The sequence below is a fragment of the Ranitomeya variabilis genome, chromosome 4, assembly GCF_051348905.1.
Source record: "Ranitomeya variabilis isolate aRanVar5 chromosome 4, aRanVar5.hap1, whole genome shotgun sequence".
Classification (NCBI taxonomy): domain Eukaryota; kingdom Metazoa; phylum Chordata; class Amphibia; order Anura; family Dendrobatidae; genus Ranitomeya; species Ranitomeya variabilis.
This window is the reverse complement of record NC_135235.1, coordinates 756,238,165-756,260,325: the sequence shown is the minus strand read 5'-3', so window position 1 is coordinate 756,260,325 and position 22,161 is coordinate 756,238,165.

The window sequence follows — 22,161 nt, the reverse complement described above, 5'->3', positions numbered from 1 at the left end:
AATCTTGAATGCTTTGTACCCTTGCAGTGAGTTGATCCAGACAAGAGGACAGACCTTGAATATCCATATCTGTGGTCCTGAACCACCCTGAGGTTAAGGGGAAAAGAAAGACAAAACACACTGCAAAGAAAAAAAAATGGGCTCAGAACTTCTCTTATCCCTCTTTTGAGATGCATTAACACTTTCTGGGCCAGCTGTACTGTTATGGACCTGGTGGTTAGGAGCACCCGGAATGACCTGATGGGTAAACTAGAAATTTAGGACAAGCTCTGGGAAGTGGGAACTCTACTGACCGCAACCCTGATCCTGTCACACACCCTAGAAATAGCCGTGGAGCGTACCTAACTCTCCCTAGACTGTTGTGAACTCTATTTTTGGGCTCCCTCTAGTGGTCACTAGTGGTACTGTGTAGTGTTGTCTTTCTGCAGGTTGGCTGCATCAGCTGGTTCGTTATCCTTGGTTGGTTTCCTATTTAACTCACCTGGATACTCAGTTCCTTGCCTGCTATCAATGTATTCAGTGCTCTTCAGATTCCTTGTGACTACCTTGCTCCCAGTCTCTCCAAGACAAGCTAAGTTCTTGTTTGTTGATTTTCTGACTCTCAGCGTTCATCATGTTTTTTGTCCAGCTTGCTAAAATGTGAATTATTACTTGCTGGTTGCTCTAGGGGACTGAGTTTCTCCCCCCACACCGTTAGTTGGTGCGGGGGTTCTTCAAATCTCAGTGTGGATATTTTGTAAGGGTTTTTTACTGACCGCATAGATCCCTTTTCTATTTTCTGCTATCTAGAATTAGTGGGCCTCATTTGCTGAATCTGCTTTCACCCCTATGTATGTGCCTTCCTCTTACCTCACCGTCATTATCTGTTGGGGGCTTCTATATCTTTGGGGATTATTTCTCTGGAGGCAAGAGAGGTCTTTCTTTCTCTCTAGGGGTAGTTAGTTCCTCAGGCTGGCTCGAGACGTCTAGGAATTTTAGGCACGTTCACCGGCTACCTCTAGTGTGTTTGGATAGGTTCAGTTTTGCGGTTAGTCCAGTTTACCACCTCCCTAGAGCTTGTCCTATGTTTAGTCACCTTGCTGGAGTAATTTGTGATCCTCAACCACTAAGGATCATAACAGTATAGCAGGCCTAGAAGTGTTTTATGCATCGCAGAAGTGGGATTAAAAGAAGACCTGAGTACATTTTTTTTTTTCCTCCCGCTTTTCCTTTGCTGCAGTCTGTTCAGCTTCTTTCATCCCCTTGAACTCTGGGTGGTTTTGAGCTCAGCTGCAGACATGAATATTCAGACTCTGACTTCTAGTGTGGATCATCTTACTGCACGGGTGCAAAGTATTCAGGATTTTGTTATTCATAGCCCTATGTCAGAACCAAACATACCCATTCCTGAGTTGTTTTCTGGAGATAGATCTAGGTTTCTAAATTTTAAGAATAATTGTAAGTTATTTCTATCTCTGAGACCTCATTCCTGTGGTGATTCCGCTCAGCAAGTTAAAATTGTTATCTCCTTGTTGCGTGGCGACCCTCAGGATTGGGCTTTCTCTCTGGCACCAGGAGATCCTGCATTGCTTAATGTAGATGCATTTTTTTTGGCTCTTGGAATGCTTTATGAGGAGCCTAATCTTGAGAATCAGGCAGAAAAAGCGTTGCTGGTCCTCTCTCAAGGTCAGGATGAAGCAGAGGTGTATTGTCAAAAATTTCGGAAATGGTCAGTGCTTACTCAATGGAATGAGTGTGCCCTGGCTGCAAATTTCAGAGAAGGTCTTTCTGAAGCCATTAAGAATGTTATGGTGGGGTTTCCCACCCCTACAAGTCTGAGTGATTCTATGGCTTTAGCCATTCAGGTTGATCGGCGTTTGCGGGAGCGCAAATCTGCTCATTCTTTGGCGGTATTTTCTGAACAGAGACCTGAGTCTATGCAATGTGACCGAACTCTGACCAGAATTGAGCGACAAAGTCATAGACGTCAAAATGGGTTGTGCTTTTACTGTGGTGATTCTACTCATGTTATCTCAGCATGCTCTAAACGCTTAAAAATGTTCGCTAAACCTGTCACCATTGGTACTATACAGCCTAAATTTATTTTGTCTGTTACTTTGATTTGTTCTTTGTCATCCTACTCGGTTATGGCTTTTGTGGATTCAGGTGCTGCCCTGAATCTGATGGATTTGTCGTTTGCCAAGCGCTGTGGTTTTGTCCTGGAGCCTTTGGAATTTCCTATTCCTCTGAGGGGAATTGATGCTACGCCATTGGCTGAGAATAAGCCTCAGTATTGGACGCATGTGACCATGTGCATGGCTCCCGTACATCAGGAGGTGATTCGCTTTCTTGTTCTGCATAATTTGCATGATGTTGTCGTTTTGGGTCTACCATGGCTGCAGGCTCATAATCCAGTTTTAGATTGGAAAGCGATGTCTGTGTCAAGTTGGGGTTGTCAGGGAATTCATGGCGATACTCCGTTGGTGTCTATTGCTTCTTCCATTCCCTCTGAGGTCCCTGAGTTTTTGTCTGACTAAAAGGATGTTTTTGATGAGCCCAGGTCCAGTGCCCTGCCCCCTCATAGGGATTGTGACTGTGCTATAAATTTAATTCCTGGTAGTAAATTCACTAAGGGATGACTTTTTAATTTGTCTATACCAGAGCATGCCGCGATGCGGAGTTATATAAAGGAGTCTTTGGAAGGGACATATTCGCCCATCCTCTTCCCCTCTTGGTGCAGGATTCTTTTTTGTGGCCAAGAAGGACGGTTCTTTGAGACCTTGTATAGATTATCGTCTTCTGAATAAAATCACAGTCAAATTTCAGTATCCTTTGCCACTATTGTCTGATTTGTTTGCTCGGATTAAGGGTGCCAGTTGGTTCACCAAGATAGATCTCCGTGGTGCGTATAACCTTGTGCGCATTAAGCAGGGAGATGAATGGAAAACAGCATTTAATACGCCCGAAGGCCATTTTGAGTACTTGGTGATGCCTTTTGGACTCTCTAATGCTCCTTCTGTGTTTCAGTCCTTCATGCATGACATTTTCCGAGAATATCTGGATAAATTTATGATTGTTTATCTGGATGACATTTTGGTCTTTTCTGATGATTGGGAGTCCCATGTGAAGCAGGTCAGGATGGTGTTTCAGGTCCTGCGTGCTAATGCTTTATTTGTGAAGGGCTCAAAATGCCTCTTCGGAGTACAGAAGGTCTCCTTTTTGGGTTTTATTTTTTCTCCTTCTACTGTGGAGATGGACCCAGTCAAGGTCCAGGCTATTCATGACTGGACTCAGCCCACGTCTGTTAAGCGCCTTCAGAAGTTCTTAGGTTTTGCTAATTTTTACCGTCGTTTCATCGCTAATTTTTCTAGCGTGGAACCTTTGATGGATTTGACCAAGAAGGGTTCTGATGTGACTAATTGGTCTCCTGCGGCCGTGGAGGCCTTTCGGGAGCTGAAGTACTGGTTTTCTTCAGCTCCAGTCTTATGTCAGCCAGATGTCTCTCTCCCCTTCCAGGTCGAGGTTGATGCTTCTGAGATTGGAGCAGGGGCTGTTTTGTCACAGAGAAGCTCTGATGGCTCTGTGATGAAGCCATGTGCTTTCTTTTCTAGAAAATTTTCGCCTGCCGAGCGAAATTATGATGTTGGTAATCGGGAGTTGTTGGCTATGAAGTGGGCATTTGAGGAGTGGCGACATTGGCTCGAAGGAGCTAAACATCGAGTGGTGGTCCTGACTGATCACAAAAATCTGATTTACCTCGAATCTGCCAAATGCCTGAATCCTAGACAGGCTCGTTGGTCGTTGTTTTTCTCCCGTTTCAACTTTGTGGTCTCATACCTGCCTGGTTCAAAGAACGTGAAGGCTGATGCACTTTCTAGGAGCTTTGTGCCTGACTCTCCGGGAGTTTCTGAGCCGGCTGGTATTCTCAGAGAGGGAGTGATTTTGTCTGCCATTTCTCCAGATTTGCGACAAGTGCTGCAGAAATTTCAGGCGGATAGACCTGACCGTTGTCCACCAGAGAGACTGTTTGTCCCGGATAGATGGACCAGCAGAGTTATTTCCGAGATTCATTTTTCGGTGTTGGCGGGTCATCCTGGGATTTTTGGTACCAGAGATTTGGTGGCTAGGTCCTTTTGGTGGCCTTCCTTGTCGCGGGTTGTGCGTTCCTTTGTGCAGTCTTGTGGGATTTGTGCTCGAGCTAAGCCTTGCTGTTCTCGTGCCAGCGGTTTGCTTTTGCCTTTGCCTGTCCCGAAAAGGCCTTGGACGCACATTTCCATGGATTTTATTTCGGATCTTCCAGTATCTCAGAAAATGTCTGTCATCTGGGTAGTGTGTGATCGTTTTTCCAAGATGGTCCATTTGGTGCCCTTGCCTAAGTTGCCTTCCTCCTCCGATTTGGTTCCTCTATTTTTTCAGAATGTGGTTCGCTTGCACGGCATTCCTGAGAATATTGTGTCTGATAGATGATCCCAGTTTGTGTCCAGGTTTTGGCGAACTTTTTGTGCTAGGATGGGCATTGATTTGTCTTTTTCGTCGGCCTTCCATCCTCAGACTAATGGCCAAACCGAGCAAACTAATCAGACGCTGGAAACTTATTTGAGATGTTTTGTTTCTGCTGATCAGGATGATTGGGTGACTTTTTTGCCATTGGCCGAGTTTGCCCTTAATAATCGGGCTAGTTCTGCTACCTTGGTGTCGCCTTTTTTCTGCAATTCTGGTTTCCATCCTCGTTTTTCCTCAGGTCAGGTTGAGTCTTCTGACTGTCCGGGGGTGGATTCTGTGGTGGATAGGTTGCAGCAGATTTGGAACCATGTGGTGGACAATCTGAAGCTGTCACAGGAGAAGGCTCAGCGCTTTGCCAACCGCCGCCGCGGTGTGGGTCCCCGACTTCGTGTTGGGGATTTGGTGTGGCTGTCTTCTCGGTATGTTCCTATGAAGGTCTCCTCTCCTAAATTCAAGCCTCGCTTCATCGGTCCTTATAAGATCTTGGAAATCCTTAACCCGGTGTCTTTTCGTTTGGATCTCCCAGCATCATTTGCCATCCATAATGTGTTCCATAGGTCTTTGTTGCGGAGGTATGTGGTACCTGTGGTTCCTTCTGTTGAGCCTCCTGCTCCGGTGCTGGTCGAGGGCGAATTGGAGTACGTGGTGGAGAAGATTTTGGATTCTCGTATCTCTAGACGGAGACTTCACTATTTGGTAAAGTGGAAGGGCTATGGTCAGGAGGATAACTCCTGGGTTGTCGCCTCTGATGTTCATGCGGCCGAGTTGGTTCGTGCCTTCCACGCAGCTCATCCTGATCGCCCTGGGGGTTTTGATGAGGGTTCGGTGACCCCTCCTCAAGGGGGGGGGGTACTGTTGTGAACTCTATTTTTGGGCTCCCTCTAGTGGTCACTAGCGGTACTGTGTAGTGTTGTCTTTCTGCAGGTTGGCTGCATCAGCTGGTTCGTTATCCTTGGTTGGTTTCCTATTTAACTCACCTGGATACTCAGTTCCTTGCCTGCTATCAATGTATTCAGTGCTCTTCAGATTCCTTGTGACTACCTTGCTCCCAGTCTCTCCAAGACAAGCTAAGTTCTTGTTTGTTGATTTTCTGATTCTCAGCGTTCATCATGTTTTTTGTCCAGCTTGCTAAAATGTGAATTATTACTTGCTGGTTGCTCTAGGGGACTGAGTTTCTCCCCCCACACCGTTAGTTGGTGCGGGGGTTCTTGAAATCTCAGTGTGGATATTTTGTAAGGGTTTTTTACTGACCGCATAGATCCCTTTTCTATTTTCTGCTATCTAGAATTAGTGGGCCTCATTTGCTGAATCTGCTTTCACCCCTATGTATGTGCCTTCCTCTTACCTCACCGTCATTACCTGTTGGGGGCTTCTATATCTTTGGGGATTATTTCTCTGGAGGCAAGAGAGGTCTTTCTTTCTTTCTAGGGGTAGTTAGTTCCTCAGGCTGGCTCGAGACGTCTAGGAATTTTAGGCACGTTCACCGGCTACCTCTAGTGTGTTTGGATAGGTTCAGTTTTGCAGTCAGTCCAGTTTACCACCTCCCTAGAGCTTGTCCTATGTTTAGTCACCTTGCTGGAGTAATTTGTGATCCTCAACCACTAAGGATCATAACACTAGATGCCTCTTCACAGCCTAAGAGCTAACTACCCCTAAAGATAGAAATAGAAGCCTTACCTTGCCTCAGAGAAATTCCCCAAAGGAAAAGGCAGCCCCCCCATAAATATTGACTGTGAGTTAAGAGGAAAGTCACAAACACAGGAATGAAACAGGTTTTAGCAAAGGAGGCCAGTCTTCACTAAATAGTCAGAGGATAGTAAAGGGAACTGTGCGGTCAGTACAAAAACCTACAAAAACCACGCAGAGTGTGCAAAAAGACCTCCACACCGACTCACGGTGTGAAGGTGCAACACTGCACCCCCAGAGCTTCCAGCTAGCAAGGAAATATCATGATAGCAAGCTGGACTAGAATTTAGCATGCACTAAGAAATATATTCAGAAAGCAATGAACAACAAATGAACTAGCAGGGACTTAGCTTCTGCTGAAGTAGACAGGTCATCAGAGAAATCTAAGAGAGATCTGAACCAGTGCTGAGACATTGACAGCTGGCATGAAGTAACGATCTGAGTGGAGTTAAATAGGGAAGCCAGCATAGCAATAAACGAGGGCAGCTGAGAAAGCCAAGCTCAAAGACCAGCAGTTCCACTCAAAGCCACCAGAGGGAGTCCAAGGACAGAACTCACCAAAGTACCATTCATGACCACAGGAGGGAGCCCGAGAACGGAATTCACAACACGTGACATCCCCAGAACCGAGAGGGAGACAGACCCGGTACCGAGTAACCCGCGGTCCTGTGTTTGGGAGCTGCTGCAGTAGTAGGAGAAATTGTACCCCAAAAGTTGTTTTCCAACTTGTCCTGAGTACGCTGATATCCCATATGTGGGGATAAACCACTGTTTGGGAGCATGGCAGAGCTTGGAAGGGAAGGAGCGCCATTTGACTTGCAAAATTGTCTGGAATTGAGATCGGATGCCATGTCGCGTTTGGAGAGCCCCTAATGTGCCTAAACATTGAAACCCCCCACAAGTGACACCATTTTGCAAAGTAGACCACCTAAGAAACTTACTTCGATGTGTGGTGACCACTTTGAACCCCCAAATGCTTCACAGAAGTTTATAATGTAGAGCCGTAAAAATAAAATTTCATAATTTTTTCACAAAAATGATCTTTTTTCCCCCAATTTTTTTTCCCAAGGGTAACAGGAGAAATTGGACCCTAAACGTTTTTGGTCAATTTGTCCTGAGTAGGCTGATACCCCATATGTTGGGGTAGACCACTGTTTGGGCGCATGGCAGAGCTCGGAAGGGAAGGAGCACCGTTTGACTTTTTCAACGCAGATTTGGCTGGAATTGAGATCAGACACCATGTCACGTTTGGAGAGCCCCTGATGTGCATAAACAGTGGAAACCCCCACAAATGACCCCATTTTGGAAACTAGACCACTTAAGAAACTTATCTAGATGTGTGGTGAGCACGTTGAACTCCCAAGTACTTCACAGAAGTTTATAATGTAGAGACGTAAAAAAAAAAAAATTCACAAAAATGATTTTTCGTACCCAATTTTTTATTTTCCCAAGGGTAACAGGAGAAATTGGACCCCAAACATTGTTGTGAAATTTGTCCTGAGTACCCTGATACCCTATATGTAGGGGTAGACCACTGTTTGGGTGCATGGCAGAGCTAGGAAGGGAAGGAGCATCGTTTGACTTTTTCAACGCAGAATTGGCTGGAATTGAGATCAGACACCAAGTCGCGTTTGGACAGCCCCTGATGTGCCTAAACAGTGGAAACACCCCACAAGTGACCCCATTTTGGAAACTAGACCACATACGGAACTTTTCTAGATGTGTGGTGTGCACTTTGAACCCCCAATTGTTTCACTAAAGTTTATAATATAGAGCCGTGAAAATTAAAAAATTGTTTTTTTTCCACAAAAATGGTCTCTTCGCCCCCAGTTTTGTATTTTCCCAAGGGTAACAGAAGAAATTGGACTCCAAAAGTTGTTGTCCAATTTGTCCTGAGTAAGATGATACCCCATATGTGGGAGAAAACCACTGTTTGGGCACATGTCGGGGTTTGGAAGGGAAGAAGTGGCTTTTTGGAATGCAGACTTTGATGGAATGGTCTGCGGGCGCCACATTGCGTTTGCAGAGCCCCTGATGTGCCTAAACAGTGGAAACCCCCCAATTCTAACTCCAACCCTAACCCCAACACACCCCTAACCTTAATCCCAACCCTAACCCCAACATACCCCTAACTCCAACACACCCTAACCCTAGCACACCCATAACCCTAATCCCAACCCCAACACACCCCTAACCCTAATCACAACCATAACCATAACCACACCCCTAACCCTAACACACCCCTAACCCAACTGTAAACGTAATCCAACCCCTAACCCCAACTAGAGCCCCAACCCTAACTTTAGCCCCAACCCTAACCCTAGCCCCAACCCTAACCCTAACTTTAGCCCCAACCCTAACCCTAATGGGAAATTGGAAATAAATACTTTTTTTAAATTTTATTATTTTTCCCTAACTAAGGCAGGGGGTTTGATATACTATTTATAGATGGTTTTTATAGCGGGTTTTTATGTTTGGCAGCTGTCACACACTAAAAGATGCTTTTTATTGCAAAAAAAATGTTTTTACGTCACATTTTGAGAGCTAAAATTTTTCATATTTTGGTCCACAGAGTCATGTGACGTCTTGTTTTTTGCAGGACGAGTTGACGTTTTTATTGGTACCATTTTCGGGCACATTACATTTTTTGATTGCTTTTTATTATGATTTTTGTTAGGAAGAATGAACAAAAACTAGCAATTCATTTATTTGTTTTGGGGGGGTTATTTTTTATGGTTTGGCGCTTTTATACAATAAAAACTATTTTTTATATAAAAAATAATTATTTTTGCATCGCTTTATTCTGAGGGCTATAACTTTTTTTTTTTTGCTGATGACGCTGTATGAGAGCTCGTTTTTTGCGGGACAAGATGACATTTTCAGCGGTACCATGGTTATATATATTTGCCTTTTTGATCGCGTTATTCCACTTTATGTTCGGCGGTATGATAAAGCATTGTTTTTTGCCTGGTTTTTTATTTATTTTTTTACGGTGTTCAGTTAAGGGGTTAACTAGTGGGATAGTTTTATAGGTGGGGCCGTTATGGACACAGCGATACAAAATGTGTGTTAGGGCTAGCGGAACGCACCAAATAATTAGAGAAAAGGAATAAGGGGTCCACCGTGCAGAGATAGAACCTGCTGCTAAGCAAGGACGGACTATATGGCGGTACAATGAGGATACACACGGGCTAGCTTCACTCAGTGTGAAAGAAGCGAACCCTGTTGAGTCACAGGGCCGCAGTACCGCACGTAACAAAACTAATAATTAAATAGCATGAGAGTGCATGCGATGCCGCACTGGCGGACGCCACTAACTACCCAGACTTGGGTTTGGAAAGTGCGGTGATAGCGCATGGCGCCGCACTGGCGGTCACAGCAATAGACGCTGTTTGTGTACCAGTGTTGATTACAAGTCGGGCGCTAGATTACAATCATCCTCCTTACACGAGCATTCAAACACAAGGGAAGGGATATTTAAAGAGCGACTTTCACTAACAACACACACACATAAACAAGTTTATACTAGCACATGGCCGTGCGGCCCTTTTTATAGCTGCAGCATGTACAGGACCTTCCCAGAAGGACCAATGGGAGGCTGCCACAGAAGTTGAGCACCTTCAGGACCTTCCTGGAGGACCAATGGGATCTGCTGCAGTATCTGAGCATGGGACCCTCGATCTCCAACGGGAGATCTTGCCCTGGGCATGCTCAGAAGGGGAAAAGCAGGACTTAGTCCCAAAAGCGTCTGCCCACCGCTGCCCAGCACTAGCTTCAATGGCAGAAGCTGGAAAAACAGCAGGTTCCCTGAAAAATGCACACAGGAAAATTGCCCACAGGAAAATTGCCCACATGAAAAATGTCCACAGGAAAATTGCCCACACAGAAAATTCCCCACACGGAAAATTCCCCAAACGGAAAATTCCCCACACGGAAAATTGCCAATTACAGCATCACAAAAGTTTCAGATCTATGATATTTCAGGTGCAAGGTGAGGATGTTCACATAATAATCAACGATGATCAACTTGTGATTTACAGTTGACCTAGTGCAAAACTGCAAAAATGATGATCTGTGGTTTGCAGCAGTCTGTCATTATCAGCAATAGATAGATCTAGTCTGCTCTCTTCTCTCGCTGACTCTGCCTTACTCCTCCCACCAGCCCAAAACAGCAGCACAGGCAGAACCAGCAGCAGTGGGATCCAGAGGAGCCATCACTGCTGTCAGTGCTCACAAAAGTATCACTGCTACTGGCAGAGATATTTGGTCCTGGAAGCCCAGAAGGCACAGCAGAAAGGTGAGATTCTGTCACTTGTACCACTTTGTGTTCTTGCTGAGAATGTATGATATGCTTTTACAGTGGAGTCCCATGGGCCCCAGTGCGAAATTTGGCCCTTCCCCCCCACACACACGTTGGTCAGCTGTATGGGCCCCTATAGTGTTCTAAATTCTATAAAGACGTATGAATTGCCCCCCTCCCCCTTCATTATGTAGTAATGTCCCCCATACTGGTATATATGCCCATCATCCTGGTGAATATGTCTACATCCTGGTATATATGTCCTAATGCTGGTATATATGGTCCCCATCCTAGTATGTATGGTCCACATGATCTCCATCCTGGTATTTATGCCCCCTTTCTGGTATATATGTCCCTATCCTGGTTTACATGGTCCCCAATCCTAGGCTATGTGCACACGTAGGAAATGTGGTGCAGAATTTTCTGCACTAAGGCTAAGTTCACACATTGCAGAATTTCCACGGAAATTTCCGTGGCAATTCTGCGCATCCTGCCGCGGGTATATCGCATGCAGAATTAGCATGCATATACCCGCAGAAAACTAGTGTTTTGCAAGCATAATTAGCTTGCAGAATGCTAGAGTTTTCCAAGCGATCTGTAGCATCGCTTGGAAAACTGATTGACAGGTTGGTCACACTTGTCAAACATAGTGTTTGACAAGTGTGACCAACTTTTTACTATAGGTGCTGCCTATGCAGCATCTACAGTGCCTACAAGTAGTATTCAACCCCCTGCAGATTTAGCAGGTTTACACATTTGGAATTAACTTGGCATTGTGACATTTGGACTGTAGATCAGCCTGGAAGTGTGACATGCACTGCAGCAAAAAAGAATGTTATTTCTTTGTTTATTTTTTTTTCAAATTGTAAAAAGTTTTTTCAGAGGGTCATTTATTATTCAACCCCTCAACGCACCAGAATTCTGTTTGGTTCCCCTAAAGTATTAAGAAGTAGTTCAGGCACAAAGAACAATGAGCTTCACATGTTTGGATTAATTATCTCTTTTTCCAGCCTTTTCTGACTATTTAAGACCCTCCCCAAACTTGTGAACAGCACTCATACATGGTCAACATGGGAAAGACAAAGGAGCATTCCAAGGCCATCAGAGACAAGATCGTGGAGGGTCACAAGGCTGGCAAGGGGTACAAAACCCTTTCCAAGGAGTTGGGCCTACCTGTCTCCACTGTTGGGAGCATCATCCGGAAGTGGAAGGCTTATGGAACTACTGTTAGCCTTCCACGACCTGGACAGCCTTTGAATGTTTCCTCCCGTGCCGAGGCTAGGCTTGTCCGAAGAGTCGAGGCTAACCCAAGGACAACAAGGAAGGAGCTCCGGGAAGATCTCATGGCAGTGGGGACATTGGTTTCAGTCAATACCATAAGTAACGTACTGGTCTCCGTTCCAGACGAGCCCGTAAGGTACCTTTACTTTCAAAGCGTCATGTCAAGGCTCGTCTACAGTTTGCTCATGATCACTTGGAGGACTCTGAGACTGACTGGTTCAAGGTTCTCTGGTCTGATGAGACCAAGATCGAGATCTTTGGTGCCAACCACACACGTGACGTTTGGAGACTGGATGGCACTGCATACGACCCCAAGAATACCATCCCTACAGTCAAGCATGGTGGTGGCAGCATCATGTTGTGGGGCTGTTTCTCAGCCAAGGGGCCTGGCCATCTGGTCCGCATCCATGGGAAGATGGATAGCACGGCCTACCTGGAGATTTTGGCCAAGAACCTCCGCTCCTCCATCAAGGATCTTAAGATGGGTCGTCATTTCATCTTCCAACAAGACAACGACCCAAAGCACACAGCCAAGAAAACCAAGGCCTGGTTCAAGAGGCAAAAAATCAAGGTGTTGCAGCGGCCTAGTCAGTCTCCTGACCTTAACCCAATTGAAAACTTGTGGAAGGAGCTCAAGATTAAAGTCCACATGAGACACCCAAAGAACCTAGATAACTTGGAGAAGATCTGCATGGAGGAGTGGGCCAAGATAACTCCAGAGACCTGTGCCGGCCTGATCAGGTCTTATAAAAGACGATTATTAGCTGTAATTGCAAACAAAGGTTATTCCACAAAATATTAAACTTAGGGGTTGAATAATAATTGACCCACACTTTTATGTTTAAAATTTATAAAAATTTAACTGAGCAACAAAACATTTTGGTTCGTAAGATTTATGCATCTGTTAATAAATCCTGCTCTTGTTTGAAGTTTGAAGGCTCTAACTTATTTGCATCTTATTAAACCTGCTAAATCTGCAGGGGGTTGAATACTACTTGTAGGCATTGTATAGTAAAAGGTAGAATGTTTAAAAATAATAAAAAAAATAAAAAAAATGGTTATACTCACCTGCAGACCTCAGCGGCGTCCGTTCCTATAGCTGGTGTGCAGTGAAGGGCCTGCGATGACGGCTTGTGATTGGGCCCGTGAGCGGTCACATGTGGTCTCGCGACCAATCACAAGACCGCGACGTCATCGCAGGTCCTTCACCGCACAGCAGCTATAGGAACCGAAGCGGCAGCGTGCAGCGGAGAGGCCGGAAGACTGCGGGGGACATCGAAGGTGAGTATATCGCTATTTTTTATTTTAATTCTTTTATTTTTTACCAATAATATGGTGCCCAGTCCGTGGAGGAGAGTCTCCTCTCCTCCACCCTGGGTACCAACCGCACATGATCTGCTTACTTGCCGCATGGTGTGCACAGCCCCGTGCGGGAAGTAAGCAGATCAATGCACTCCTATGGGTGCAGAATCGCCGCGATTCCGCAATTTTAATGAACATGCTGCGTTTTTCTTCTGGAATGCGATTCCGCCTTAGGAGAAAATTGCAGCATGTACACAAAAATTGCGGAATGCATTCTATTACACAGGATGCTTAATGTTAGCATTTTTTTCGTGGTTTTATAGCGTTTTTATAGCGAAAAAATGCGAAAAAAACGCGAAAAATATGCTACGTGTGCACACAGCCTAAATCTTCATCTCCTGACAGAATCCACAGGTGCGTTTTTTTGTGTGTTTTTAGTGCATTTTTTGTGCGTTTTTTATGCGTTTTTTGTGCAGTTTTTGTGCAGATTTTACCACTGCAGATTTCTATTAATGGAGGGGTGCAGGGGTGCTTCTTTGAAATCTGCAGCGTTTCTGCGCAGATTTTTCTGCACCTTGTACACAGCTTTTTTTTTTCACATTGATTTACATTGCACTGTAAATCACAGTGCAGTTCTGCAGCGTTTTTGCTGCAGAAAAATCTGCTGCAGATCTGCACCAATTCTGCACTAAATCTGCATCGTGTGCACATACCCTATTTATGTGTCCCCGTTCTGACCCTAATGCATAATTAAACACAATATTGGGGACCATGTAAACCAGGATAGGGACATATATACCAGAAAGGAGGCATAAATACCAGGATGGAGATCATGTGGACCATACATACTAGGATGGGGACCATATATACCAGCATTAGGACATATATACCAGGATGCAGACATATTCACCAGGATGATGGGCATATATACCAGTATGGGGGACATTACTACATAATGAAGGGGGAGGGGGGCAATTCATACGTCTTTATAGAATTTAGAACACTACAGGGGCCCATACTTCTGACCAACGTGTGTGTGGGGGGGAAGGGCCAAATTTCGCACTGGGGCCCATCGGACTCCACTGTAAAAGCATATCATACATTCTCAGCAAGAACACAAAGTGGTACAAGTGACAGAATCTCACCTTTCTGCTGTGCCTTCTGGGCTTCCAGGACCAAATATCTCTGCCAGCAGCAGTGATACCTTTGTGGGTACTGATAGCAGTGATGGCTCCTCTGGATCCCACTGCTGCTGGTTCTGCCTGTGCTGCTGTTTTGGGCTGGTGGGAGGAGTAAGGCAGAGTCAGCGAGAGAAGAGAGCAGACTAGATCTATCTATTGCTGAGAATGACAGACTGCTGCAAACCACAGATCATCATTTTTGCAGTTTTGCACTAGGTCAACTGTAAATCATAAGTTGATCACATATTATGTGAACATCCTCACCTTGCACCTGAAATATCATAGATCTGAAACTTTTGTGATGCTGTAATTGGCAATTTTCCGTGTGGGGAATTTTCCATGTGGGCAATTTTCCTGTGGACATTTTTCCTGTGTGCATTTTTCATGTGGGCAATTTTCCTGTGGGCAATTTTCCTGTGTGCATTTTTTTGGTCACCCTTCAATAGACCTCTGGTTGTCATGCCGAAGCATCACTGACCCCCAATCACGTGACTGGGGTCGGCGATGCGCTCATTTCCGGCCCGATGGCCGGAAGCGCCAGTTAAATGCTGCTGTCAGCGTTTGACAGCGGCATTTAACTAGTTAATAGCAGCTGGTGAATTCCACCCACTGCTATTGCGGGCACATGTTAGCTGTTCAAAACAGCTGACATGTCCCGGCTTTGATGTGGGTCCACCGCCGGAGCCCGCATCAAAGCAGGGGATCTGACCTCGGACGTACTATCCCGTCCGAGGTCAGAAAGGGGTTAACCCCTTCCTAAGCTACAAAATCCATAAACTAGCAACAAAATTCCCCCAACACAGCGTAAATAATCAATAATGTTTTTATTGAAAATATAAATTTTAAAGTGTTTTAAGGAGATAAGAGCAAACTGAAAAAACAGGATGGAAAGAAACATGCATTGGACGGAACATATGATGACCGTATCCTGGGTATAAATATACCACGTGTATTATATCCAAGATAAAGAATTTAATATCATCCCCTTGAGGCACTGTTCAATATTGCATATAGGTAAATACGGAGTAAAGTGCATAGCCAAAAAAGTCTCAAGACAGATAAAAAATACTTAATACATCACACACATGTATCTATGTGTTCATCTCTCCCTGATTGGCCTCAGGAGAAAAAAAAAACAAAAAACGTGTAATAAAGTATAAAGTGCACGGTGACCAGAAAAATGCCCACAGGAAAATTGCTCACAGGAAAATTCCCCACACGGAAAATTGCCAATTGCATCATCGCAAAGTTTCAGATCTATGATATTTCAGGTGCAAGGTGTTCACATGATATGTGAAAAGTGCCCACAGACATGAATACCCACAGGAAAACAGTAGAGAGTTATAGGTGAGATGCTCTGCAGAACAGAGAATAGCATAGAGCTATAGGCTAAATGCTCTGCAGGACAGGGGGACAGTATGCAGGTACAGTGGGGCAAAAAAGTATTTAGTCAGTCAGCAATAGTGCAAGTTCCACCACTTAAAAAGATGAGAGGCGTCTGTAATTTACATCATAGGTAGACCTCAACTATGGGAGACAAACTAAGAAAAAAAAATCCAGAAAATCACATTGTCTGTTTTTTTATCATTTTATTTGCATTTTATGGTGGAAAATAAGTATTTGGTCAGAAACAAACAATCAAGATTTCTGGCTCTCACAGACCTGTAACTTCTTCTTTAAGAGTCTCCTCTTTCCTCCACTCATTACCTGTAGTAATGGCACCTGTTTAAACTTGTTATCAGTATAAAAAGACACCTGTGCACACCCTCAAACAGTCTGACTCCAAACTCCACTATGGTGAAGACCAAAGAGCTGTCAAAGGACACCAGAAACAAAATTGTAGCCCTGCACCAGGCTGGGAAGACTGAATCTGCAATAGCCAACCAGCTTGGAGTGAAGAAATCAACAGTGGGAGCAATAATTAGAAAATGGAAGACATTCAAGACCACTGAGAATCTCCCTCGATCTGGGGCTCCACGCAAAATCCCACCCCGTGGGGTCAGAATGATCACAAGAACGGTGAGCAAAAATCCCAGAACCACGCGGGGGGACCTAGTGAATGAACTGTAGAGAGCTGGGACCAATGTAACAAGGCCTACCATAAGTAACACACTACGCCACCATGGACTCAGATCCTGCAGTGCCAGACGTGTCCCACTGCTTAAGCCAGTACATGTCCGGGCCCGTCTGAAGTTTGCTAGAGAGCATTTGGATGATCCAGAGGAGTTTTGGGAGAATGTCCTATGGTCTGATGAAACCAAACTGGAACTATTTGGTAGAAACACAGCTTGTCGTGTTTGGAGGAAAAAGAATACTGAGTTGCATCCATCAAACACCATACCTACTGTAAAGCATGGTGGTGGAAACATCATGCTTTGGGGCTGTTTCTCTGCAAAGGGGCCAGGACGACTGATCCGGGTACATGAAAGAATGAATGGGGCCATGTATCGTGAGATTTTGAGTGCAAACCTCCTTCCATCAGCAAGGGCATTGAAGATGAAACGTGGCTGGGTCTTTCAACATGACAATGATCCAAAGCACACCGCCAGGGCAACGAAGGAGTGGCTTCGTAAGAAGCATTTCAAGGTCCTGGAGTGGCCTAGCCAGTCTCCAGATCTCAACCCTATAGAAAACCTTTGGAGGGAGTTGAAAGTCCGTGTTGCCAAGCGAAAAGCCAAAAACATCACTGCTCTAGAGGAGATCTGCATGGAGGAATGGGCCAACATACCAACAACAGTGTGTGGCAACCTTGTGAAGACTTACAGAAAACGTTTGACCTCTGTCATTGCCAACAAAGGATATTTTACAAAGTATTGAAATGAAATTTTGTTTCTGACCAAATACTTATTTTCCACCATAATATGCAAATTAAATGTTAAAAAAACAGACAATGTGATTTTCTGGATTTTTTTTTCTCAGTTTGTCTCCCATAGTTGAGGTCTACCTATGATGTAAATTACAGACGCCTCTCATCTTTTTAAGTGGTGGAACTTGCACTATTGCTGACTGACTAAATACTTTTTTGCCCCACTGTATATGTGAGATGCTCTGCAGGGCAGGAGAATAATATAGAATTATAGGTGAGATGCTCTGCAGATCAGGGGAATAATATAGAAGTATAGGTGAGATGCTCTGCAGATCAGGGGAATAATATAGAATTATAGGTTAGATGCTCTGTGGGGCAGGAGAATAATATAGAATTATACGTGAGATGCTCTGCAGATCAGGAGAATAATATAGAATTATAGGTGAGATGCTCTGCAGATCAGGGGAATAATATAGAATTATAGGTGAGATGCTCTGCGGGGCAGGAGAATAATATAGAATTATACGTGAGATGCTCTGCAGATCAGGAGAATAATATAGAATTATAGGTGAGATGCTCTGCGGGGCAGAAGAATAATATAGAATTATAGGTGAGATTATAGGATGATGGGCATATATACCAGTATGGGGGACATTACTACATAATGAAGGGGGAGGGGGGCAATTCATACCTCTTCATAGAATTTAGAACACTACAGGGGCCCATACATCTGACCAACGTGTGTGTGGGGGGAAGGGCCAAATTTCGCACTGGGGCCCATCGGACTCCACTGCAAAAGCATATCATTCATTCTCAGCAAGAACACAAAGTGGTACAAGTGACAGATTCTTACAGACCAACTATCTCTGCCAGCAGCAGTGATACTTTTGTGTGTACTGATAGCAGTGATGGCTCCTCTGGATCCCACTGCTGCTGGTTCTGCCTGTGCTGCTGTTCTGGGCTGGTGGGAGGAGTAAGGCAGAATCAGTGAGAGAAGAGAGCAGACTAGATCTATCTATTGCTGAGAAAGACAGACTGCTGCAAACCACAGATCATCATTTTTGCAGTTTTGCACTAGGTCAACTGTAAATCACAAGTTGATCACATATTATGTGAACATCCTCACCTTGCACCTGAAATATCATAGATCTGAAACTTTTGTGATGCTGTAATTGGAATTTTCTGTGTGGGGAATTTTCCATGTGGGGAATTTTCCTGTGGGCATTTTTCATGTGGGCAATTTTCCTGTGTGCAATTTTCCTGTGGGCTTTTTTCAGGGAACCGCCACGGACCGGGTCAGCCAGCGTGACATCCCCCCGAGAACCGAAGGACCCGGTACCGAGTACCCCACTGCCCTAACGGGGGCGCTCCAGATTTGCATGGGCCCATCCAGTATGTGGGTTCAAAGGCTTATTAGTGTGCATATGAATTGATAGCAGGGCAGGCCTTGAATTCAATGCAACATTTTTTCAAGAGGAACATGTTATGAAAGTAGTATTGTGGTGCGTAGTAATTCTTGGCAGCCCATCCACTCACAGCATAGGCTACAACAGTTTAGGAGAACCACTGTTTAACAATTACATAGTTACATAGTTATTAAGGTTGAAGGAAGACTTTAAGTCCATCTAGTTCAGCCTATAGCCTAACCTAACATGCCCTAACATGTTGATCCAGGGGAAGGCAAAAAAAACCCCATGTGGCAAAGAGTAAGCTCCACCATGGGGAAAAAAATTCCTTCCCGACCCCACATACGGCAATCAGACTAGTTCCCTGGATCAATGCCCTATCAAGGAATCTAGTGTATATACCCTGTAACATTATACTTTTCCAGAAAGGTATCCAGTCCCCTCTTAAATTTAAGTAATGACTCACTCATTACAACATCATACGGCAGAGTTCCATAGTCTCACTGCTCTTACAGTAAAGAATCCGCGTCTGTTATTATGCTTAAACCTTTTTTCCTCTAGACGTAGAGGATGCCCCCTTGTCCCTGTCACCGGTCTATGATTAAAAAGATCATCAGAAAGGTCTTTGTACTGTCCCCTCATATATTTATACATTAACATAAGATCACCCCTTAGCCTTCGTTTTTCCAAACTGAATAGCCCCAAGTGTAATAACCTATCTTGGTATTGCAGACCCCCCAGTCCTCTAATAACCTTGGTCGCTCTTCTCTGCACCCGCTCCAGTTCAGCTATGTCTTTCTTATACACCGGGGACCAGAACTGTGCACAGTATTCTAAGTGTGGTCGAACTAGTGACTTGTATAGAGGTAAAATGGCCCTTTAAAGAAGATTAATGCTGCCTGATGCACTAGTAAAAATAGGCTCTGGGACTTTAAGAGTCCCTCCTTCAAAAATGAAGCAAGTTGGGTCTGCTTATGTGTCACACACCACATGGCCTGCTAGGGTTGTTTTTTTAAACCAAATATTTTTTATTGTGCAAAAGATCTACAACAACATCCATTCAAATAGCAAGGTACATCAATGTTTTTGATTTTTAAAGAAAGAAACAAACCCACCCACCCCCTCTCCCCCCTTAACGATCAACTCCAACCATACAATACTCTTGGAAAGAAAAAATTGAACAATACATACATATTCATTATTAGCATCATTTTACCACCGCCATTCAGTTATTCCCATCCAGCCATGGCTGCCACAACTTATGAAAAAATCCCATCCTATTCCTCTTATTATATATGCTTTTTTCGAGCTGGACAATATGATTCGCTTGTGCGATAAACTCTCGTCTAGTAGGAGGTTCCTCCCTGATCCAATACCTTGCGATCACCTTTCTCACAATGAACAATAGTCTAGCAATTGCCATTTTGGCAGTTTCGTCCGTCAGGATTTCCTCCACGTACCCAAGTACACACACCACCGGATCCCTAGGAACTGAACACCCATAGATCACCCCTATCTGGTTCAACACGACAACCCAGTATGCAAACAATCTGGGACACAGCCACATCATGTGCAGTATACCTGCCTGAGACTGGGAGCACCTAGGGCACCCAGAGTCACCTCTGAGCCCAGCTCTAAACAACATGTCGGGTGTCCTGTAGGCCCTATTTATCACATATAGTTGCGACAGTCTCCCAGGTTCACTCATCGACAGCCTGGGTATGTATTCCAGTATAGATTCCCATCTATCATCATCTATTTGCCCCAGTTCAGCCTCCCATTTCCCTCTGGCCTTAATAGGGTAATCCATTAGAAAGGTATGTAACAAATCGCCATATACTTCGGATATTGCCCCTTTTGTTCCGTTGTTATTTAGTATAAAGTCCAACATTAGATCCTTCTGTATCACTATAGGCCCTCTCTTTTTTTGTGCCTGAAATGCGTGCTGAACCCGTCTATATTGATACAGCTTTAAACCCGGGAAATGAAATTCCTGCTGCAGCATATCAAAAGATTTAAGATTCCCGTTATGAATCAACTGACCTATCAACCCAATGCCTTTTTCCCTCCACTCTCCCATTCCTTCCATATGATTCAATTCTTGAAAAGACGGGTTATCCCAGATAGGTGAAAACTCAGTAAATTTCACAACCCACCTTATACGTTTGATCGTCTGCCATACCTTATGAATTAAATTTATGGTGTGAAAACAAGTTACCAATTTCTTAAATAGTCCTGCTTCTAGACCCTGACCCAAGGGCCACCTGCCAATAATATGTACCAGGCTACTATGTCCCTGACCTTTCTCAAGTCCTTCCCCCCATCCCCTAAGATGTTGGCTTTGCGCAGATAAAGAGTATAACCAGGGATTAGGCAGGGCAAGGCCCCCTTCATCTTTAGGTCGCTGCAATATCTCCTGCCTAATTCTAGGGTTCTTCCCACCCCACACCAGTTCCCCAAATAATGATCTAAGTTTACGAAATCTGGTCGGAGGGATCCATACCGGAGAGTTATGCAAAATGTACAAAACCTGTGGCATCACCACCATCTTAAGTAGATTTACTCTACCCACCACCGACAGATGTAGCTTATTCCAAGCTGAGATTTTGACACGTATTTTATTTATTAAAGGCTCAAGATTAAGTTCCTCAAATCTAGTTAAGGGAAGAGAAACCTGAATCCCTAGGTATTTAAATTGCGTCACCACCCTTAATTTCGTATTCTGCTCCACCTCCCCCGTACAATCTACTTCCCTATCCACCTGCATAACACTTGATTTATCCCAGTTAATAATCAATCCAGAAATTTGCCCAAATCCTTCAATTAATGAAATCACATTTCTCAAAGGCTCCCCAGGGTCCTCAAGAAAAAGCAAAATATCATCGGCATATAGAGCAATTTTCTCCTCCATGTTCCCATACACAAACCCCTTTACTAATTGAGACCTTCTGATAGCCGCTGCCAGTGGTTCCACCGCCAGAGCAAACAGCAACGGGGACAACGGGCACCCCTGCCGCGTACCCCGAAAAAGCTGAAAGCTCTCCGACAATGCGTTGTTCACCCTGAGTTTAGCCACTGGAGAGGAGTATAGGAGTCTCACCCATGACACAAAAACTGGCCCAAACCCAAAGCGGTCCAGAACCGACCACAGGTATTGCCATTCTATACTATCGAAGGCTTTATGTGCATCGAGGGAAACTACCACCCTCCTACCAGCATTCCCCGCCGGTATCTGCATATTGAGGAATAGCCTTCTCAATTTGATGGCTGTGGATTTATTAGGCATAAAGCCAGATTGGTCCGAATGAACCACCTTTTCTATCACCCTAGTCAGTCTGTTCGCCAGGGCCTTAGCCAAAATTTTAACATCTGTTGTCAGAAGTGATATCGGTCTGTATGACTCCGGCAACCGTGGGTTTTTATCAGGTTTAGGAATAACCACAATAGTGGCCTCCCTCATGGAAGCAGGCAATATTCCCCTCTCCAGTGACTCCTCAAACACCCCCAATAATCTGGTCAACAACTCTTCAGAAAAGACATCATAAATCTCGACAGGGACGCCGTCAGCCCCCGAAGCCTTCCCCCCTGCCATTGACCTCAAGGCCCCCTCCAACTCCTCCACCGTAAGCGGCCCATCTAACCAATCTCTATCCTCAGCTTCTAATCTAGGTAAGTTTGCTTCCTCTAGAAATCTATCAATTTCCTCTTCCCTCTGCC